At 42.9% G+C, this 20,419-nt stretch overlaps 1 protein-coding gene across 3 annotated transcripts in view; it reads right to left on the bottom strand.

Annotated features, from left to right (window-relative positions):
* Positions 1-20,419, bottom strand: part of C10H4orf19 (chromosome 10 C4orf19 homolog) — a 93,331-nt gene that overhangs the window by 16,767 nt on the left and 56,145 nt on the right. For 2 of the 3 annotated variants that reach the window (XM_047567371.1, XM_047567369.1), the window contains exon 2: positions 4,576-4,624. The gene's annotated coding sequence lies outside the window, so the exon portion shown is untranslated. Of the gene's footprint in view, positions 1-4,575; positions 4,625-5,942; positions 6,236-20,419 lie in introns of those variants that run through there. The other variant, XM_047567370.1, reaches the window with a different exon arrangement.

A 20,419-nucleotide genomic window follows, 5' to 3' on the forward strand; every position in this document is an offset into this window, starting at 1 on the left:
CCTGTTGGGCCGATTTGCCTGACTCTGGCTGAAGTCATAAGGTGAGCTTAGCCTCACCAGTTTTTAGTAGAGTATCTGCTTAAATACATCAGAGACACCCTGGCCTTAATGAGACACCATGTTCTTCTATGTCTGCATTACCGGAAGGACTGGTCAAAGAACACAAAATTACTTAGGGAGTTGTGGTGTTACAGGAAATATGTTCAGCCCTTGTCCCACCCAGCTCCTGTGGCAAAGCTCCTCAGCCCTTTGAATATCCCCAGTCACAGGGGAATCTCTGGCAACTCATAACATACCCCCTTGATCACACTTGAGTTTATGCTAATGAGGGATTTTAGGATGGGGCCCCTAGATAGCCTCAGGATGGGACCAGACACCAGAAAGAGCAAGTAATTACAGGGTTGGGACTTTAAGTTCCATCTGCCACCTCTGTGAAGTGTGTGTGGGGTTGTTGGGGGCTGGAGACTGAGCTGTATGAAAAATCTTGGATGATCAGATTCAATGAACTTCCAGATTGGTAAACTGCATCCACATATGGGAAGGTGGGGCACCCCAACTCCACAGGACAGTGGGATCTTTTTGGTCCTTGCCCTATACATTTCATCTGGCTGTTCATGTGTATCCTTTATAATACCCCTTGTAACACACTAGCTAAGGTAAGCAAAGCATCCATCTGCCATTCTGGCAAATTATGAAACATGAGGTGGGGTGTCTTGGTGTCCGGAAGAGCTACAGGAGTTCAGGGGTCCAGATGCTGAACTGGCATCTGCAGCAGGGCAATTTTGTGGACCTGAACCCTTAACTGTGGCTTCTGATGCTAACCAACTCCAGGCAGGCAGAACTGGAATTGAATTCCACTGTGGGACACCCAGCTGGTGTCCGGGGTTGGAGAACTGTGTGATGTACATGGCCCGACCCCAGCCTTTGCTGTTGGAAGTGACGCTCTGTGTGAGTGTAGAGAGAAGAAACTGGTGTTTGCTTTTTTTTTTTTTTTTTTTTTGGTGTGTGTGTGTGTGTGTGTGTGTGTGTGTGTGTGTGTGTTTTCCCTCAGGAGATTTAGAAGAAGTGGAGGAAGAACTTAAACTCAGGACAGGGAGGTAGTCTAGTACTGTACCCACTCACGGCAGGGGTCTCTGGAGTGCCCGTGAGAAGTCAGAGACCTGGGTAAACCACATAACTTCTCTCGATTTCAGCATTGCCAACCATTAGGTGGGGGAAATAGTGACGCCCAGCCTCTCAGGGTCGTTCTGAGGTTCACGTGATACAAATATGGGACAGGTCTGGCAAGGAGTAGGTTTACTTTTTTAATTGTTTAATTTATTTCACAGTACTGGGGATTGAACTCAGGGACACTCTACCACTAAGCCATAGACTTGGCCCTTTCCTTATTTTAAAATTTTGAGACAGGGTCTTTCCAAGCTCCCAAGCTGTTCCATCTTGGAAATGGCAGAAACCTAGAAGAATCCTGAAGTATTTGGAAAAAGTCAAGTCCTGAAAATGAGGAGGGCATTTTAAAGAAGGTCCTGTGGAGAGAAGCTTATATGATACAGTCTTGCAAGGCTACAACTATAACAGTGTTAAAAGCAGACACAGTGCAGGGCCATGTGCTTGGACTAGGCTGACTCAGGTAATTCCCAGAATCTGACAGTACCTCCACTGCACTGATGTCCACCCTTGTCCCCAAATTCACATGTTGAAGCCTTACCTCCAATGTGACCATATTTGAAGATAAGGCTTTTAGGAGGTAATTAAGGTTAAAATGAGGTCACCAGAGTGACATCCTAATCCAACAGGATTGGTAGCCTTATAGAGAGAGGATGTGTTTCCATGAGCAGTACTGAGGAAGGCCACGTGAGGATTCCGTGAGAAGATGGCCATCTGCAAGCCAGGAGGAGAACCATCACCAGGAACTGAACTGGCCGGCATCCTGACCTTGGACTTCCGAGCTGACAGAACTATGCAAGAAGGAGCTTCTGTTGCCAGGCCACCCAGTCTCTGGGATTTGGTTACATGGGCCTCAGCGTACTGATAGAGTGCCTAAACCTCAAAGAATCTTAGAGAATACCCCACCCAACCACCTTACTTTATAAAGGCGCCTCCGAATGCATGAACTGGCAAGAGAACAAGAAGCAAAATTGTTCTGTACTCGTAGATGACCCCTTGTGTGCAGACCTGGAGCCCAACATGTCTTTAAGGTAGAGTAAAAGTAGTTTTATTACTGGAAAGATTGAGCACCTTTCAGAGGCTTCAAATGTTCCCAGAATCTTCTGGGGTTAGGCCGCTGCTAATTGCTAGGGTACAGAGAGGGAGAAGACTGCTGCTATTCCTTAAAGGTCTCACCACCTATTCTTGCAACAGATATTTCCTGAGCACCTATTGTGTGACAAATACAGAACTCAATTCCAGGCATCTAAAAGAGTTTACCATCCAGCAAGGGAAACAAATATATAAATAGGAGATGAATACAGTGTTATAAGTACTAGATTGAAATATGTACACTAGACTACATAGGGCCAGGAGCAGGTGAATGACCCTAGGAGGATTAGAAGAGTCTTCTGGATCAAAGTCTCAGCCAATGGTGCTGGTGGGTTTCCAGAGTGCATTCTAGGGGGAAGTGGGAGTGGAGGCAGGGATGGTCCCTCTTCCACGGTCACTCTCAAATCCATCCTTTCTTTCCACGTGCATTACCGTTGTCCTGGTCTCAGATAACATCACATCTGTCTTACCTGGATTACTGCAGTACCCTCCTGTCACCTCATCCACTCACGTTTCCTTCTAAGACAATCGCTACATAGAAGCCAGAAGATCTTTTCAGATCACAACTCTGAATCATTATCACTCGCCCTGCCTAAAACTTTTCAGAGGTGTCCAACGCCCTCAGGATATTTAATAACATATAATGATGAAGATGATGTAAAAACTTCAAACTCACAGAGAGCTTCTTATATACAAGGTATTGATAGTACATCTACACTCGCTCTCCACTACTTGTGGAATCCATATTTGTGGATTTACCTACTTCATAAAATATATTCATAACCCAAAATCAATACAGTGCTTGTATGGTCATTCATGGATGCTTGCAGAGTGGCAAAAACTGTGAGTCATCTGCTATGAACGTTTCTAGTTGAGCTAAATAAGGTACCCTGTCTCCTTGTTTAACTTTCATGCTGTAAATTATCTTTTTTGTGATCTATTTAGTTCCACATTTTGCTTTTTTTTTTTTTTTTTGGTGGTGTCTCTGTCTAAAGCGCCGAGCACAGTGCTGAAGAGCTGTCTAGGCTGCGATGTGCCTTACTGAGGAAGTACCTGAGCTAGAGAAGCTTTTTTCAGGAATGAGACATAGGGCTGTTGGCCCCAAATTCAGTGCTGGTGAATTGATGACATATTTTAAAATGAGGTGTCTTGAAACAGAAACACATAACACAAGGTGCAGTGTGGAGCAGTTGATGAATATGGCGAGGAGAGGTTCACGGGAAGCTCAGCCTGCAATACCCCTGGGAGCAACACTGTTCCCTATTCACTGACTCATCCTTTGCGGCAACTCTATAGAACAGGACTGTAGTGACTTGTGAGTATTGATGGTAGTAACTCAAAACTACTGAGAACTTTATGAAATAAAGGACAGTCTTTCCCACAGCATATGCAACCCTCTACCGCATCATCTCGTTTCACTTCCTGGCCATATTGATCTTCTTTCCAATCTTTAAATTGAACTTTCTTTTCTCATCATTGTCTATTTCCTTTGCCTTCTTACCTAGTTTAGATCCCTATTATTACACCCCTATATCATCTTTCACCTCACCTTCTTAGCATAGCTTAAATAGTTTAATTACTTGTTTAGTGGAAAGTGCTGGGGGTTGGAGAGCCTAATGAAGACAGACAGAGAGGGAGAGAGAGAGAGAGATGGGGAAGGGGAAGAGAGAAAAAGTACACACTGTTTGAGAGAGACAGGGTAAGGGAGGAATCGGTTGGATCCATAGGGGTAAAATGTAAATAATATTGTCCTGCAAGTTGGTCTAAAGATGGAGATGGTGAGGGAGCTGGGGAGGAGAGCCACAGAGAAAACAAGGGGATGGAGGTCTGCCATCCTACGTCCTGGTGCCTGAACTTGACAATGCACTAGAATCCACTGGAGGGCTGAGCATCAACCACAGAGATTCTGATCCACATTTCTAATAAGTTCCCAATTGAGGCTGTTGCTGCTGGTCCTGGGGACACACTGAGAGCTACTTTTCCGGGGGCAAGGTCTTTTACTGGAGAAACTCCACAATGCCTGGGGTGGGGGGGAAGACTGGCGATCTTTTGTGTGAAGGCTTCCTTGGGTCATGGCTCAGCACACATTTTAGAATCATCTCCCCTAGCAACAAAACTACGGAGGAAAACACAGGATTTTATTCAAACCTGAAGGAGCCAGAAAGAAGCAGACTTTCTTATCTACTGGCTTTAAAGGTTTAGGGAATAAAAACTACAGTGAAAAAACTGTTATCACCAAGTAACAGAAAATTTAATGGAAAGTGGAAAGAATACAGTTCCCCCCAGTGCATAGAAAAAAAAAAAAATAGAATAGCTTACCTGCTGGGAGACTGTCCATTAGGTCTCTCTAGCAGTTCAGCTTCTCTTCCTGCAACAACAAAAATGTTGACAGTTGAGGTCTAACATATTGCCCCCTTGATAGGGCCAGGTTGCATCAGGAAGGTGACAGGTGACAAAAGACAGCATCTCCTAAGGGGTGCTGGCGGCCCTGTGGGGCATGGGGTTCCTGTCCTGGATCAGTGAGCCCAGGCAGGCAAGGGGTTTGAAACTCCTTAGGCCTGAGTTAAGCAGCCTGCCTCCTGGCACTTTGTAATCAATGAACTACGAGAATTTCAGTGTTTCATTGATAAGATTGTAATAAGATTGAAATGTATGACAGGTAACTGTTTATCACATGCTGGGCATATTGAAACTGCTCAATATCCAAGAGCTATCTACCATGGTCGAATGTGTTTCTTCTTAAAATTCTCATGTTGAAGCCTAATCCCCAAGGTGATGATATCAGAAGGTGGGGACTTGCAGAGGTGACTGGGTCCCAAGGGCAGAGTCCTTGTGAATGGGACTAATGCCTTCACACAAGAGGCCCCAGGGAGACCTGTGCTTCTTCAGCCAAATGAGGTTACAGTGAAAAGATGGCCATCTGGCATGGGGGCACTTCTCAGACACCAAATCTCTTCATGCCTTGATCCTAGAATTGTGGGAAATATACTTCTATAGTTTATAAACCACCTAGTCTGAGGCATTTTGTTACAGTACCTGGGCAGACCAAGATACTTTAGATATTAATAGTGTTGCTAAATATTACATGATAACACACCTCTTCCCAGATGGGTACAGTTTCAACTAAGAAAAAAAAAAGTCAAGTGATTTGCTCCTTGGAGATATGTCAAGTGAAGTTCCAATGCGCAAATGTAATATACAGTATTTCAATAAAATATATAATTCAGAAATTATCTTTGCTTATAATGAAAACATTATATGCAACTTAAGAAGGTAAAGCAAATGCTCAGATTTTTACCAACGTTTCTATGGTTATTAGAATAATTTGCCTTATATAGACACTAATTTTTCAAGAAATGCTCTTATTTCAATCCCGAGTACATTGCATAATGATATCATAAACTTTGCCTCAAATCTACCATATAATACAGGAATAGTTACATACATCCAGTGATTCAATCTATATTCTTGTCACTTCTTTTCATCTAGTATTATTTTTATTGTTCAATAATCCCTTAGAATCTAAAACATTGCTCAGATGGAACGTGATTCTATTATTACTAATTTTTACCACAGTACTCATAGTTGGACTCATAGTACTTGGTAAGGAAGACATGAGAAGCGTCAAGTTCAAGCTCTCAGGGAGTTAACTAGCTAGAGAGGGCAAGGGGAGAAGAAGAACTTACAAACAGCTAGATGTTATGCAGGGTGCAGATATACCAAGAATGGGAACAACAGCGAAATCCTGAGGAGGTTCGGCCGGGAGGACCATGTAGCTGAGCAGCCTCGAGGTGCTGACAGCACCCGACCAGGCAGACAGAGTGCAGAGGAAGAGGGGCAGGCGGGCAACCAGTGGTGGCCAGTGGGTGGGAGGTGAGAATGCTTGGGGTATCATCTATTTAGCCAACAAATGACGCTGAACTCCACTTCGTGACAAGCCCTGTGCTGGTACCAGGAAGCTGCAGCGAGGAACACTGCCGCGGGCCCTGCAGATGACAGGGAGGAGAGACGTGTGGCGGAGAGAATGCTCTGGATTCTTGCAGTTTACAGATCAAGGCAGCGAGGAGACTAGGACAGACGAGTATTTACTTGGAGGACTACGTCTCACTTCAAAGAGTCAGATGAGAAAAGAAGACAGGGTCACAGGGCTTGGACATTGCCATGCACGGGGTAAAGGGCTCTGAGCAAAAGAAACAAAGAGCACTGGAAAGGTTCAGAAGAGGCAGCAGTCCACAGGGGAGGAATATGGTGCAGAGGTCAGAGGCTGGGACACCTCTGTGCAGCAGCCCACCCGTGACCACAGGTAACGAGGCAGACTGCTGGCCTGGGGCTCCAGATAGGATGCACGGAACCCAGCATCTCTTCTGGGATTCTGTCACAAGAGCACGCCCTGGATTGAGAGGACGGTCAGTACTCTGGTCAGTGCTCCTCAAAAACGTGTAATGTTGGCTGAGTGTGTAGCTCAGGGGTGGAGCTCTTGCCTCCCACGTGTGAGGCCCTGGGTTTGAACCTTAGAACTGCCAAAGGGAAAAATAAAGAGGAGTGTTATGAAAAAAGAAAGGCAGGATTACAGGAGACTAGATGTGATAATTGAATGCACTACACAATCTTTCTGCTAAAGGGTCGTTATTGTCAGAGGTGACTCTCAAAACTGGATCCTTCTCTTCACATCAGTTTTGTTGTGTTCCCCCTAGAACAAACCCAAAGTGCACCTGTCTAGTCATGCCCTCTGTCTCCTCTGCCTCAGACCCTCATTTTGCCTGGAGAGATGCATTGTTTTTGAAGGGAACCCAGCAGTCAGCAGTCAAGATATTTTAAATAATGAGAAAATCAGGTCTGAATTGCAGTGACTTATCCACATGTTGCTGGTGGTGAGGAGCCAGGACTTGTTTCCTGGCCTCCCATCTCACAGGTCCTCTGTGAACTGATACTTTCACATAAGCCTTGGGTTAGCTTTGACTAAGGTACTGACCGTCTGTCAGAAGGTACTCTTAGATGTGTGCACAGTTTGTGAGAAGCTGTTGGGCCAAGCAGGGTGCCACGGGCTGGGGGTAGAGATGGTGAACAGAACATTCCTCTTGCCCAACTATGGACTTACCACATGGTTGGTAGACAGAAGTAACAACCAGTGATGAATGCTCTGTAGGAAACCAAGTGCATGTGGCGATTTGGAGTTATAGGGAAGAGTCCACTGTTTGAGGAATGGGCCCCTCGAGAGAGTGGCATTGGAACAGATCCAGAACACAAGATGGAGCCCGCCAAGTCAAGCCAAGCTCTCATCAAGCCACTGCCTGGTTAAGAAGCCTTAGCAGCTCTTTGCCTACAAGTCTAAGATCCTCAGCTATGTATTCAAGGACACTCACAGCATGGCACCACAGGCTTTCTTGCAGGGAAGGGTGAGGGCTCAAGGCTGATTTGCAAGTTTAAGAAGTCAGGTTCCTAAGTCCCCTCTGAACTTCTTGGCCTCAGGGTGGTCTTTCTCTCCATCTCAACCAGAGAATGTAGGTGTTGTGTCTGGAGATGTTTCAGCAGGGTTTCTGGACTGAACACAGAAGAGAGTGGGGGGGCTCATTCTGAAAGCAGGGGTCAGTGATGGTGGTGACTGAGGACACTGAGGGAATGCCTGTGCATGGGTCAGGGGCTCCTTCACTCTGCTCCCTCCCAGGCCCTCCAGGAATGCTGGAGGCCACCCTAGAGTTATCCTTCAGACATCAGAGGACAGACTCTAACCAGCCAGCCACCCAACCAAGCCCAGCTGGAGGGAAAAAAGACTAGAGAGAAGAAAACTACAAAAACAGCCAACAGTTTCCTTAAAAAAAAAAATCAGGAGGAGATCCAAGATGGCGGACTAGAGGGAGGCTGCGTTCCTTGTCGCTCCGTATCTCCGGTTTCAAGCAGAGGATATCTGTTTCTTGGTGAGGCAGTTTTTGCTGCTTATCGATCCCCTGCTGTTTACCCCATTTGTCTGCAGGGATCACCTGCAGTCTGCCAGCATATCGACGCCTTTTTTGAGTGCAGATTGCTCACTGTCAGGCGCCTATCATTGCCTGCCTCTCGCCTGTCCATTGCCTGCCTTACACCTATCCATTACCCAACGCACGAGGTTCACCTCCCGATCATGGGACAACAGTCAGCAAACTGATCGCCGACCGCCAGTGGAGCACCAGCTGCCTGCTGTTGCCTGGAAGTTCACTGTTACAGTACCTGCAGTTTTGATTACATGCGGCTGTTGCCATTTTGAGACAACAGCCAGGCCCTGTAGGACCCCTGGCTGGACTGAGCCCCGTCTCCAGGATCCCTCAGCCCGACTGATCACTCCCTGCCTCTGGGGGCCTCACATCAACTGACTGCTCCCTGCCGCCAGGACCCCCAGACCAACTGGCTGTGCCCTATCACCGGGACCCCAGACTGACTGATTGCACCCCGCCTCCAGGATCCAGCAACCACACCAAACACACCCGACCTCCAGGACCCCTGCCTGGCCAACCGCATCCCGCCTCCAGGACCTCCTGCTGACCATGTCCACACCCTGAGCTGCAGCTCCCCATTTGCCAACACATTTCGAAGCCAGAGCGGCCATCTTGGATAATCTGGAAGCTGTATCTTCCATCTTTAGGTGGGGCAAAACACATCCTGAGATGCCTGCTGGAGGCTTGAAGCTCATTGTCAGGTACCTCTCATGCATCAGGCTGCTGAAGACTGGGAGGTTTCATTACTCTATGACTATAATACTATAGATTTTCTTTTTTCTCCTTATTGAAAAAATTAAAGTTTTTATTTCTTTACTTTTCTTGCTCTCTTTTCCTTTTGTTTATCTGTTCCCTCAGAGTCTCTTTCTCCCTTTTTTGCATGCTAACATCCAATTTCTCTTGATTACACTCTCACCCTTTCTATTATCTAGAACTTCTGTATATGCTTTTCTTATCCCATTAACAGCCACATTCTACATCCCTCTGCATCCTCTTTGTCCTCCATTAGAAACTGCAGACCTTATGGCAAATCTGTTTGTTTTACTGAAGATAATATTTGAACTCATTCTGTTTATTATGACAATTTTGTTATTGTCCACATAGGGGCTATTTGGTCTAGGATTGCATAGTGTCTGATTTGGGCACTGCTAATATTGATCTCCCCTTAAAGAAAGGGTTTTGGAAACCTATGGGGCCACTATAAACCTATAGGGGGAAATCTGCAGTACCCCAGATCTGCACTGCTAGAGGGGAAGATACATGAACAACATGAAAAAACAAGGGAAGAAAATGATCCAAACAAATCTAGATTCTATATTAATAGAATCCAATGACAGTATGTTAGAAGAAATGTCAGAAAAGGACTTCAGATTATACATGATTAAGATGATTTGTGAAGCAAAGGATGAGATAAGAGAGCAAATGCAGGCAATGAATGATAATACCAATAAGCTGAAAGAGCACCTGCAGGAAGCAAAAGATCATTTCAACAAAGAGGTAGAGGTTCTCGAAAAAAACCAACGGAAATCCTTGACATGAAGGAAACAATAAACCAAATAAAAAACTCAATGGAAAGCATCACCAAAAGACTAGACCACTTGGAAGACAGAACCTCAGACAATGAAGACAAAATATTGAATCTTGAAAATAAAGTTGCCCAAACAGAGAAGATGGTAAGAAATCATGAACAGAAACTCCAAGAACTATGGGACGTGATGAAAAGACCAAATTTAAGAATTATTGGGATTGAGGAAGGCACAGAGATACAAACCAAAGGAATGAACAACCTATTCAATGAAATAATACCAGAAAATTTCCCAAACCTGAAGAATGAAATGGAAAATCAAATACAAGAGGCTTACAGAACACCAAATACACAAAATCACAACAGGTTCACACCAAGGCACATTATAATGAAAATGCCTAACATTCAAAATAAAGATAGGATTTTGAAGGCCGCAAAAGAAAAGTATCAGATTACATATAGGGGGAAACCAATACAGGTATCAGCTGACTTCTCAACCCAGACTCTAAAAGCTAGAAGGGCCTGGAACAACATATTTCAAGCTCTGAAAGAACATGGTTGCCAACCAAGAATCCTATACCCAGCAAAACTAACCTTCAGATTTGAAGATGAAATAAAATCCTTCCATGATAAACAAAAGTTAAAAGAATTTACAAATAGAAAGCCTGCGCTACAGAATGTTCTCAACAAAATATTCCATGAAGAGGAAATGAAAAACAACAATGGAGGTTAGCAAAGGGAGGAATTACCTTAGAGAAAAACCACTCAAAGGAGAAACCAGGCCAACTTAAAAATCAAAAATAAGCCAAATGACTGGGAATACAAATCATATCTCAATAAAACCCTGAATGTTAATTGCCTAAACTCATCAATCAAAAGACATAGACTGGCAGAATGGATTAAAAAGAAAGACCCAACAATATGCTGCCTGCAAGAGACTCATCTCATAGGAAAAGACATCCATAGACTAAAGGTGAAAGGATGGGAAAAAACCTGCCATGCACATGAACTCAGTAAAAAAGCGGGGGTCTCCATTCTTATATCAGATAAAGTGGACTTCAAGCCAAAGTTAGTCAAAGGGATAAAGAAGGACATTTCATACTGCTTAAGGGAACCATAAATCAGGAAGACATAATGATAGTAAATATTTATGCCCCCAAAAATGGTGCATCCCTGTACATCAAACAAATCCTTCTCAATTTCAGGAATCATATAGACCACAACACAATAATTCTGGGTGACTTTAACGCACCGCTGTCACCACTACATAGATCTTCCAAACAGAAACCAACCAAAGAAACCATAGAACTCAATAACACAATCAATAACCTAGACTTAATAGACATATATAGAATATTCCATCCATCAATGAGCGGATTCACTTTCTTCTCAGCAGCACATGGAAACTTCTCGAAAATAGACCATATGTTATGCCACAAAGCATCCCTTAGGAAATGCAAAAAAATAGAGATACTGCCTTGTGTTCTATCAGATCATAATGGACTGAGAGTAGAAATCAATGACAAAATAAAAAAGAGAAATTACTCCAACACCTGGAGACTAAATAATATGCTATTGAATGAAACATGGATAACAGAAAACATCAGGGAGGAGATAAAAAAATTCTTAGAGGTCAATGAGAACAATGATACAACATATCAAAATCTCTGGTACACTATGAAAGCAGTACTAAGAGGAAAATTCACTGCATGGAGCGCATTCCAGAAAAGAATGAAAAGTCAACAACTAAATGACCTAACATTACAGCTCAAAGCCCTAGGAAAAGAACAGAATAACAGCAAAAGTAGTAGAAGACAGGAAATAATTAAAATCAGAGCTGAAATCAATGAAATTGAAACAAAAGAAACAATTCAAAAAATTGACAAAACAAAAAGTTGGTTCTTTGAGAAAGTAATCAAAATAGACAAACCCTTAGCCACACTAACAAAGAGAAGAAGAGAGAAAACTCAAATTACTAAAATTCGTGATGAGAAAGGAAATATCATGACAGACACCACTGACAAACATAACATAATGAGAAGCTACTTTGAAAATCTGTATTCCAACAAAATAGAAACTACCAAAGACATTGACAAATTTCTAGAGACATATGCTCCTACCAAACTGAACCAGGAGGACATATACGATTTAAACAGATCAGTATCAAGCAATGAAATAGAAGAAGCCATTAAAAACCTACCATCCAAGGAAAGCCCAGGACCAGACGGATTCTCAGCCGAGTTCTACAAGACCTTCAAAGAAGAACTCATTCCAATACTTCTCAAAGTATTCCAGGGATTAGAAAAGGAGGGTACCCTACCAAACTCATTCTATGAAGCTAATATCACCCTCATACCCAAACCAGGAAAAGACACATCAAGGAAAGAAAATTTTAGACCAATATCCTTGATGAGTATAGATGCAAAGATCCTTAACAAAATATTGGCAAACTGTATCCAAGAACATATTAAGAAAATTGTACACCACGATCAAGTGGGGTTCATCCCTGGAATGCAAGGATGGTTTAACATCTGTAAATCAATAAACGTAATCCATCACGTCAATAGACTTAAGGATAAGAATCATATGGTTATTTGAATTGATGCAGAAAAAGCGTTTGACAAAATACAACACCCCTTCATGCTCAAAACACTAGAAAAAATAGGGATAGTAGGAACATACCTGAACATTGTAAAGGCTATTTATGCTAAGCCCATGGCCATTATCATTCTTAATGGAGAAAAACTGAAACCATTCCCTTTAAAAATGGGAAGAAGACAGGGATGTCCTCTTTCACCACTTCTATTCAACATTGTCCTCAAAACTCTAGCCAGAGCAATTAGGCAGACTAAAGAAATTAAAGGGATACGAATAGGAAAAGAGGAACTTAAGCTGTCACTATTTGCTGATGACATGGTTCTATATTTAGAGGATCCAAAAAACTCCTCCAGAAAACTTGTAGACCTCATCAATGAATTCAGCAAAATAGCAGGCTATAAAATCAAAACGCATAAATCTGAAGCATTTTTATAAGCAAGTGATGAAACACCTGAAAGGGAAATGAGGAAAACAACTCCATTTGCAATAGCCTCAAAAAAATATAAAATACTTGGGAATCAATCTAACCAAAGAGGTAAAAGATCTCTACAATGAAAACTACAAAACATTGAAGAAAGAAATTGAGGAAGACCTTAGAAGATGGAAAGATCTTCCATGTTCTTGGATAGGCAGAATTAATATTGTCAAAATGGCCAAACTACCAAAAGTGCTATACAGCTTCAATGCAATTCCAATTAAAATCCCAATGATGTACCTTACAGTAATAGAGCAAGCAATCATGAAATTCATCTGGAAGAAAAAGAAACCCAGAATAGCTAAAGCAATCCTTAGCAGGTAAAATGAAACAGGGGTATCGCAATACCAGAACTTCAACTATACTACAAAGCTATAGTAACAAAAATGGCATGGTATTTGCACTGAAATAGACAAGAAGATCAATGGTACAGAATAGAGGACCTGGACAGAAACCCAAATAAATACAATTTTCTCATACTAGACAAAGGTGCCAAAAGTATGCAATGGAGAAAAGATAGCCTCTTCAACAAATGGTGCTGGGAGAATTGGAAATCCATATGCAACAGGATGAAATTAAACCCCTATCTCTCACCCTGCACAAAAATCAACTCACAATGGATCAAGGACCTTGAAATCAGACCAGAGACCCTGTATCGTATAGAATAAAAAGTAGGTCCAAATCTTCATCTTGTTGGCTTCGGATCAGACTTCCTTAACAGGACTCCCATAGCACAAGAAATAAAAGCAAGAATCAATAACTGGGATAGATTCAAACTAAATAGCTTTCTTTCAGCAAAGGAAATATCAGCAATGCGAAGAGAGAGCCTACAGAGTGGGAGAATATCTTTGCCACTCACACTTCAGATAGAGCACTAATTTCCAGAATATATAAAGAACTCAAAACTCTACACAAAGAATACAAATAACCCAATCAACAAATGAACTAAGAAATGAACAGACACTTCACAGAAGATCTACAAGCAATCAACAAACATATGAAAAAATATTCATCATCTTTAGTAATAAGAGAAATGCAAATCAAAACTACACTAAGATTCCATCTCCCCCCAATTAGAATGGTGAGTATCAAGAATTCAAGCAACAACAGGTGTTGGAGAGGTTGTGGGGAAAAAGGAACACTCATACATTGCTGGTGGGGTTGCAAATTAGTGCAGCCACTCTGGAAAGCAGTGTGGAGTTTCCTCAGAAAACTTGGAATGAACCCACCATTTGACCCAGCTATCCCACTCCTTGGCCTATACCCAAAGGACTTAAAATCAGCATACTACAGAGATACAGCCACATCAATGTTCATAGCTGCTCAATTCACAATAGCCAGACTGTGGAACCAAGCTAGATGTCCTTCAACTGATGAATGGATAAAGAAACTGTGATATATATATACACAATGGAATATTACTCAGCTATAAAGAAGAATAAAATTATGGCATTTTCAGGCAAATGGATGAAATTGGAGAATATCATGCTAAGTGAGATAAGCCAATCTCAAAAAAACAAAGGAAGAATGATCTCGCTGATAAGCGGATGATGACACATAATGGGGGGTGGGAGGGGGACAAGAATGGAGGAAGGAGGGACTGTATAGAGGGAAAAGAGGGGTGGGAGGGGCTGGGGGGAAGTAAAAAACAACAGAATGAATCAAACACCATTACCCTATGTAAATGTATGACTACACAAATGGTATGCCTCTACTCCATGTACAAACAGAAACAACATGTATCCCATTTGTTTACAGTAAAAATAAATTAAAAAAAATCAGAACAACAACAAAATGAATCAATATATTTTAAAATAGGAAACAAAAGTTCTTGAAAGTTAAAATATTAAAAATGAGTATCTCAAGAGAGCATCTGGAAGGATGAAGCAATGTCATCCGATGTTGCAAAAGAGGGAGGGGAGGAATTCCTCAACAAAGTGGTCTGAGAAGATCATTAGTTGCAGGACGTGGGTGTGTGGAGTGAATGGACTCAGCAACCCGACACAATGCTGAAAATACAGTCGACACCAGCCACAGCCATCGTAGTATTTTAGATTTGGGAGCAAAGTGAAGTTCCTGTGGCTTCCAGGAACAAACAAAAAATGAAACGAAACGAAACAAAACAAAACAAATCATACGTGAACAGCTGGGAACAGAATGGTTTTAGGTTTTCTCTCTCTCTCTCTCTCTCTCTCTCTCTCTCTCCCACACACACACACACACACACACACACACACATGTACACACACTTCTAAATCTGACCAAATACCAATTTAGTGAGAAGGTAGGCTAAAGACTTTTTCAGATATGAAAAGTTCCCAGTAAGTTTACCACCCACACGTCTTTTGCCAGGAAGGTACTGGAAGATGTAAAAACAGATGAGGGGCAAACTAAGAAGAGATGACAGACAAGGGATATGGGAAGTCGTGCACTGACACAGAAGAGAGGAGCATTCTTCCCTGGGATGATGGGCACAGGAGATCTCAGAGTGCCAACAGTGCGTACTGTCCTGTGTCACTTAACGACAGGAAGCATGTTGGAAGGGATGTGCCGAGAGGCGATGTCACCGCTGTGCACACCAGGGCGCACCAACACAGATCGAGTCCATCACTCAGCATGGCCTCTGGACCTCGTTGAGAGGTAGTGAACACAGGTGTGAGGGGCTGCCACAGGCCCAGCATGGCAGTCTGAATTTTTGTTGTTGTTATAGAAGAAGTAGTACATTTTAAAATAATGATAAAAGTACAGTGTAGTAAATACATAAACCAGTAATACAGACATCTCAGTTATTAAAAGTATCATGTGCTGTACAGAATTATATGTGCAACACCCTCAGAGGACTGATAGAGCACCAGGTGTGTTGATCCCTGAATCGCCACAAATGTATAACTAATGTGATGCATGATGGCATTACAATGGTTACAACCTCACTGGGCAATAGGCACTTTTTATTGCTGTGTTGTCATCTTATAGGACCACCCTGGCTCATATGGTCCCTGGGTAGAGGGTTGACTGATCATCATTACATGGTGTGTGAGTGCAACAGAAGGACAGCTCACTTAGACTGGAGAAGGTGAGAAGGCTTGGGATGGCCTTCTTTTAAGAGATGCTATAAGAATTGAAGTGCCCTTCAATAGAATATTACTCAGTCATGAAGAAAAATAAAATTATGGCATTTGCCAGTAAATGATGGAACAGGAGACTATCATGCTAAGTAAAATAAGCCAATCCCCCAAAACCAAAGACCGAATGTTCTCTCTAATATGCAGATGCTAACACAAAATAAGGGCGGGGGAAGGGAAGAACAGAAGTACTTTGGATTAGACACAGGGGTATAAAGGGAAGGAGGGAGGACGGGAATGGGAAAGAGAGTAGAATGATTCAGACATAGCTTTCCTATGTTCACGTGTGAATGCACAAGCAGTGTAACCCCTCATCGTGTACAACTACAAGAATGGGAAGTGATACTCCATGTGTGTATATCAAAATGCACTCTAGTGTCATATATATCTAAAAAGAACAATTAGAAAAGTAATAACTAAAGTGTCCCAAAGAGGAAGATTTAATAATAGGGAAAGCATGTGGGATTGAATCAGAGGGAAGGGTACAGTGAACTCAGTAAATGAAAAATGAACCGTTTGTTACCTTCAGGAGAAAAGTTGCACAGGAAAGGAAATGTAATTATAATTTACTACCTCCTGTAGCTGGGGAAAGTATCTACATAGTTATAATAAATATTCACCTAACCAAAATCCCGGGATGAAGGTCAGTAGACACTAGGACGGCTCCTTGTAGGAGGTGGCAGGAGAAGGTGGCTGAGTCATCTTCACACCTAGTGGATGGATATGAGGCGGAGGATGAGTGTGACCTGGCTGAGTGCAAGCAGTGACGCAGTGCGTCTGGAAAAGTCCACTCACGTCTGTTTGTCTGTCCCACATGGATTATTATACATTTGGTGCTCTGGGCCAGCGATGTGCCAATAGGTGATCATACTGGGGTGAAGGAAGACAAAGTCTGCAACTGAGTGAAGTGGGCAAAACACAAATAAGTACGACCCGGGGATGTAACGCAGATTACACAGGCTAAGTACTGCCACCTTTCAGAATGTTCTAGAGCTCTGCCATGCAATATGATAACTGCTAGCCACACCTGACTATTTAAATTACTCAATTAATTATAGTTAAAAATTCAGTTCCTCAATTACACTAGCCAGCCACATTTCAAGTGCTCAAAAGCCACATGTGGCTAGTGGCTACGGTGTTGGACTGTGTCGACACACAACATTTTTCTCATCACAGAAAGTTCTAGCGGATGATGCTGGTCCACAAGTTCTTCAATGGTGATATTTTGTAGCAAATTCAAGTACATTAAGCTCTTGGAGGCAAGACATTCCAGGGTCTATTAGTAAAGAGTCCTGCAGAGCTTGATATTTAACCAGCTAAGTTACCTGCATATGGACTACAATTTTTATTTTGTTAACATGTTAGTTTTGAGATGGAGCCAATCCTAGAGCTAAGAAAGGGTATTTCTTACTTTGGATACTGTTTGACCAGCCACAGATGTCAGGGGCAAATGCTGCTGGGACCAGTCTGTGAATCTTTTGAAAAGGCATTTTGCATAGTGGAAAGAGAGGAGAGCGCCAGAGCCAGGAACTTCTGAGTCTGAATCTTAGCTTCACTACTTATGAGGTGTGTGGCTTCTGTCAAATATCTCAAGCTCTCTGTGCCTTCGTTCCCTTATGCAAGGTGGAATGCAAGGCGATGGGTGAATCAGGATAAGCAGGTGGAAGGTGCAAAGATGGCAGCGGCTGGCTCTCCTTGTCCATTTCCGGCAAGCATTAAGCAGGCTGGTCAAGAGGAGCCCCTCCACAGGGAAGAGGCAGGATCTCTTCACCTCCCATTTCTTCCCATCAGAACCCTATTTTCTGACTTTTGCTGAAGGATCTATCACTGAACTTAAGTTCAAATAATAAGAAGGGAAGGGTGAAGGTAAAGGACACTGACATTTACCAAAGGAACCTGCCTGAAGTAGGTACTTTATATCATTCCATAAATCCTCCCCACAGGTCTGGGAGTTGTTGAAGGTCCTGAGGAAGATGGGTGGAGTGGAAGGTTTGTGGGGTGGGAGGGAGGGAGCACAGTGGGAGCTAAGTCCAGGAGGATGGGCTGGGGTTGGGCGGGCCCTTGAACTCCAAGATAAGGGTTTGATCGGTGGGTGAGATCAGCAGTCCACAGGAATTAACCAGTGGCCTGATGCTGGTGGGCAGGAATAGAGGTGAACTGAGTCAGTCTGTGGCAACCACAGAAAGTTTTTTACTCAGAGTTTTATAGCACAGAGTGGACAGTCTCTTTCTACTGCCTTCTGTAACTTCCAAGAAAGGAAAACCGATGTCTTTTAAATGGAGTTAAATTCTGAACATGTTAAGCCTGACTTGGCACCAACACTGGCTGCAAGAATTCTCTTTTCCTTGTAATTGGTGGCTGCATTCAGGTTTGTTGTCCTTTGATGGGTCCCCCCACCCCCACCCCCACCCCGAGCAGGGCCAACGTCTGAATAGAAAGAAAATATCTCACGCAGCGCTCCTTTCTCAGAACACGCTTTGCAAGCTTTGCAACATCTTCCTTGGATACGGTTCAGCTGGGGGCCTTCCCCTATTCCAAGAGGAATTCCTGGTCCTCACACAGGGGCCTTTGTTGTCCGAGGTTATGAGAAGAGAACCACTACTTTGCACAAGGAAATATCTTTTCATTGTGTGAAGCTGTGATCAAAGGAGACCGCTGTTGAAGCCAAGGGAACAAAACTGAGATTTGTAGTTAGACTTTTTGCTGAAAAAAGGGACTAGTTACTTAAGAAAGCACAACCATCTGCAGCATGGTGTCCAATTTGCTCATCTAGTGATAGATTTAAAGCTCAGTCCTTAGTGTATACAATTCTAAGTGTTTTTTTGAAGCATAAAACTTGGTTTCCTTTGCATCTGTTCTGCTTACAAACATCTCTAACCTTGTCCAAATTCTTAAAGTAAGACCCTGTTTCACTTACATTTATGTATTATCTATGTATACTTTTACATACATAACTGGTATTACATACATATAAAATAGATATGATCACACACACGAGTACATATAAGCACACAAAGTTTGGGCAAAAGGTGGCAAAATGGCATCCATGATCACAGCAACTGAACCTTATGTTATGTGTTCAATTTTTCCATGGTATATTTTAATTCACATCCACCTGCTTATCCATTTTACAAAATATAAAAACAATTTCCTATCCCACTTAACATTATATCTCTGTCTTCTTCATAAGATTCATAATGATTGTTTTTTTTGGGGGGGTGGGGGGAGTATCAGAGATTGAACTCAGGGGCACTCAACCACTGAGCCACATCCCCAGCCCTATGTTGTATTTTAGTTAGAGACAGGGTCTCACTGAATTGCTTAGGACCTCGCTTTTGCTGAGGCTGGTTTTGAATTCGTGATCCTCCTGCCTCAGCCTCCTGAGACACTGGGATTACAGGCATGTACCACCACACCTGACATAATGCTTGTTTTAAATGGCCACAAATTATTCCAAGAGTGAACCTCTGCCACTTAGTTAATCACTTTTCTCTAGAGCTTAACAGTTGTAGAACTTCCCATTTTTGGTAAAGTCACTCTCCTGTGGCTTCCAAGTTCAGGGCTACAGCACTAATGATAAACACTGTATATTTTTAATGTGTGAGAGGACTTGGATTCTCCTCTCCTTTCCATTCTCTAATTTTCTTCTAACATGAAGCAAAGATGACCCATAGGACCAGGCAGTTAGTGACCAACCAGGAGGCTAAATTCCTGTCACAAGCAGGAAAAGTCGAATACACAGGCATCACTGCTATTTAAATTCTAAACTTTGGGAAAGGAAAACCTGCAATAACGTGCAACAGGCAGACACCTCCTGTTTCAAACAGTCAAAGATCCCGCACAATAGACCCCTGGGATTCTGAGCCAATTCTCAACTCCTATGAAGTCCTCAAGCGCAAGCCTTGTGAGGGGGAGGTGGCAAAGCGTGTCTCTCTTACAATCAGGGCCTCAGGGAACAAAGGCTGGCAGTCATCCTGTACATCTGTTGGCACTACAATGTCCTTTGGATATTTTCTATTTATAAAGTCCTGGTTCTGTTTCAGTTTGCTCACATATGTGGCAGAAGAGATTTGCCTCAGATGTGCAGACTGGCTTGCACACGATCAGCTTTCCAGGGCAGGGAGGGTGAACGGGAGAGGGTAGAGTGAAGCAAAACCCAGGGGCCAAATACCTGAAGCTGGGGTGCTGTTACTTCATTCATGCAGGGCGCCCAAGAAGGTAAGAGTCACAAAACTCTTCACTGGGCCCAGGCAGGGGGTGTGGTTACACTTAACAGATTTTTATCATCAAAATTTGGCGTTTGGATCTGATGTGTGGTTGTGTGGGAGGATGATAAGGATCAAGGTGGTGGTGGTTGGGGATAATGGATGGTGGGGATGGTTGTGAAAGTAGTGGTGATGGTGGTGGTATTGCTGAGAGTGGCGGTGGTAATGATGTTGGTGGTGCAGATGGTGGTGGTGATGGTGGTGATAAT

Source organism: Sciurus carolinensis, chromosome 10, assembly GCF_902686445.1.
Source record: "Sciurus carolinensis chromosome 10, mSciCar1.2, whole genome shotgun sequence".
In the NCBI taxonomy this organism is placed as follows: Eukaryota; Metazoa; Chordata; class Mammalia; order Rodentia; family Sciuridae; genus Sciurus; species Sciurus carolinensis.